Source organism: Grammomys surdaster, unplaced genomic scaffold (assembly GCF_004785775.1).
Source record: "Grammomys surdaster isolate TR1022 unplaced genomic scaffold, NIH_TR_1.0 126313, whole genome shotgun sequence".
In the NCBI taxonomy this organism is placed as follows: Eukaryota; Metazoa; Chordata; class Mammalia; order Rodentia; family Muridae; genus Grammomys; species Grammomys surdaster.
The window spans coordinates 7,117,753-7,121,414 of record NW_021621113.1 but is presented as its reverse complement, the minus strand read 5'-3'; positions in this window follow the sequence as shown (position 1 = coordinate 7,121,414).

Genomic DNA, 3,662 nt, shown 5'->3' with positions numbered 1-3,662 from the left:
CTGATGTCTTCAGTCTAAAAGGCATAGGGCAGAGGCACCAGATTTTGAAAGACAGGATGACCTCCATGGGGCTCTGACCTCTCCCACACGTCTCTTCCAAAGCACTAGCTTATGTTTGCCTGTCTGACTCCTCCATCTGTCTGTCTTCCCCTTTGTCCTGTCTATCCTTCCCCTCTGTGACAGGTTAATAACCTTGGACTTTTCAACCGGCTGAGGGCTCAAGTGTTTAGACCCTGTTGCTTTGCGTTTCTCTGACAAGGTCTGTACCCTGGTGCCTCGCAGTTTCGGAAAGGAAAGCATTCTGGGTTCTGAGTACCTAGGTCGGTATAAGGGAGTATACAGGCAAGATACTGTATGTGTCATCAGCTCCCCAGCTCTGTGACTTTGACCGTGGACTGGAGCCTCTTTGACAGAGCAGTGAAGCAGCAGGCATTAGCAAACATGCTGAGAGCAGCAGCGGTGTGGGCGATGTCTCGTCACTCCAGCTGCAGGGGTCCACTCATGGAGTAGCTGCCTGAGCCTGCTCCTGTGCCAGGCACTGTGTGAGGGCTTCCATTGCCTTACCGTAAGCAATCCCAGGGTCTCAGTCAAGTACTATCGGCGTCCCTGCTCTGTGGTGAGGGAAACTGAGACTCAGGCACATGTTGACTTCTACATCCTCTCAGTTACACCATAGGGACTGTCCCAATTACAGTAGGGACTGACCCCAGGTCTGGCTCTAAAGTCTAGGTCACATGCCGTGGCCGAGGATGGGGAATATCAATTATCATGAAGATAATTAAAATCCCAGTCAAGGCCGGGCAGTGGTGGCGCAGGCCTTTAATCCCAGCACTTGGGAGGCAGAGGCAGGCAGATTTCTGAGTTCGAGGCTAGCCTGGTCTACAGAGTGAGTTCCAGGACAGCCAGGGCTACACAGAGAAACCCTGTCTCGAAAAACCAAGAAAAAGAAAAAATCGAAAAAAATCCCAGTCAGGGATTGTAGATAAACTGATTCTAAGATGTGCAAGAAAGAGCCGGGGGAAGCTGGCCGTGGTAGCCCAAACCTGTGGGACATGGAAGCCGGTGGATCGTATTCAAGATTAGCCTATGCTATAGTCTCAAGGAATCCAAAAAGTAAAAAAAGTAAATGTAAAAGGATTGTAAAACTTTCCATGATTGTATGTGTGTGTGTACCCGCACGCGTGCATGCACATGCAACCACTTGAAAGAAGCATAAAGTTAGGTTGAAAGTGGTGGTATATGCTTGTAATCCGAGCCCCAAGGAGGTGAAAGGGTCAGACATCAGACTGGTGGCCTTACAGAGGACAGAGATAGGTAGAGGAATGTAGCAGGGTCAAAACCCCTGGGCCATCACCTCACTTAAAGCCCAGGCTGTTACTGGGTATCAGATGCCCTGGAGCCAGAGTTATAGGCCACTGTCAGCCGTGCAACATGGACGTTGGGAACGGAACTTGGATCTTGCTTTTAACTGTGAGCTATCTCTCTAGGCTACCCTACCCCAAAGCAATTTTTTTTTTTGAAGGATAAAATGGGAGACTAGGGGTAGAGGTAGGGGGAGACGTAATAGAACAGATGTTACTGGTGGTGGTGCAGTGATACAGAAGTAAGCCAGCCAATGGGAAGACAGCGGGACAGAACGGCATGATTCGTCAGTGGGGAAACGAGAGACTTCTGCAGATGGACAGAGGAGCTGGATGACCACTTTGAAAATTCATGAAGTCAGATTCGGTGTAGTAGTGCATGCCTACAGTCCCAGCCCTTGGGGAAGTGGAAGATCTGGATTTGAAAGTTAGCCTGAGCTACTCAAAACCCCGTCTCCAAAAATTCCAAAAGGGGGGGGGGAAAGCATGCAGTTCAAGCCGAGGGAGATAGCCCTCCGTGAAAATAAAAACGTGAGGGAAGTCCCAGGGACAAGGCCTCTGCTCTGTTAGCCGGTGATTTTGTGGCTCCTCTAACAGTAAGCCCAAGTATCTCATTATGCTGAGTGGGACATGGGGACCAGAACAAGTGGTGGGCTCCCACAAGGTCACACAGGAAACACAATAGAACCAGTCCCCATCCCAAGCCTCCCTACTCTTTGTCAGCATTCCGGGCAGCTCTGTTACCCTATGGTGACTCCTCAGGTCTGCACAGGAGGAAGACATTGGAGTATCGGTGAGACAGGGGCATGCAGAAGTGGGAAGGCCGAGGGCCAGCGCCTTTTCTGATGTAGTTGATGGGAAGGAGAGACTGGCCCATGCCAGCTCACCTTCCATCTTCTGAATCAGCTCTCTGGTAGTTGCTAGGTATCTAGAGGAGGGTATCAGGTGATGGCCTCTTTCTGCCTTTTGCCCAGGGGAAGGAGCAAGGTTTCCTGGGAATCTCCTTCAGTGCACTTGCGTGGGTTTTCCCCTCAAGGGAGAGTGGCTCGCTCAGCTTGGGAAACAAGCCGATGTTTTTATAAGTTCCACAGGGCAGCTGAGAAAAAAGACTCAGGAGTCTGATGGATCTGGATTCAAAAGCAGCATCCTCACTTCTTAGGGGTGTGGCCTTGGACAGACCGATCCACCTGTTTCAGCCTCAGTTTCATTTCTCTGGTGTGTAGGAATAATAGATCTTACTGCAGTTGGTGAGCAAACAGTGTATCAATTCTGGTGCCTTAGACAAATGAGAGTAAAATATGTCAAGTTCATCCTTGACCACTAATGTTTTAAAACAAATTTATTATTATCAGTGTGTGTGTGTGTGTGTGTGTGTGTGTGTGTATGTGTGCAGCGGGGAGAGAGTACACTACGGTACAGTTATAAGTCAGATGATGAACTTCGGGAGTGAGTTCTCTTTGACCGTGGGGTTTGGGAATTAAACTGAGGTGTCAGCTCTATGTGGCATCTTTACATGATAAACCATCTTACCTTACCAACCCTGCAGAGAGACAGGGTCACTCTGTAGACCAGACTGGTTTGAACTCACTGAGATCCTCTTGCCTCTGCCTCTCTCTGCCTCTCTGCCTCTCTGCCTCTCTGCCTGCCTCTCTGCCTCTCTGCCTGCCTCTCTGCCTGCCTCTCTGCCTGCCTCTCTGCCTCTTTGCCTGCCTCTCTCTGCCTCTCTGCCTCTCTGCCTCTCTGCCTCTCTGCCTCTCTGCCTCTCTGCCTGAGAAGTGGATGGAGCAGTAGGCCAGTGTCTTCATTTTCATTTCTGTTCTTGTTTTCACAGGCTGTGTTTTAGTCTGGGTGGTTGCCTCGGACTCACCTTCCACAAAAGTTTCCATGCTTAATGAGAATCTATCTTGCTCATCTACGAGTTCAGTTGTGACTCACCAAAAAAATGGCCACATCTCCACAGAGGAACTTAACAGTTCCTCAGGGAAAAAGACATCCACAAATAAGTCCCAAGGACAGATGACATCAGCTACTCTTCCAACATCACCCCAAAGCAGTAGTGAAACAGGGCCCACTGAGCAGACGGCCTCGACAATGCACACGAACATCAAGACAGTCACCAATAGTATGTCACTGTTAGATCTCACGGTGACCTCTACAGCAAAGGAGCTGGTAGGGTCATCCAAAAGTACAATTTTATTTACCTTGGCCACTTCAGCTGAGACCCCACAACTGAATCAAACTCCGCCCTCATCAACACCTGACAAAGTCATTGACACAAATAAACCTTTACCCACGACAACC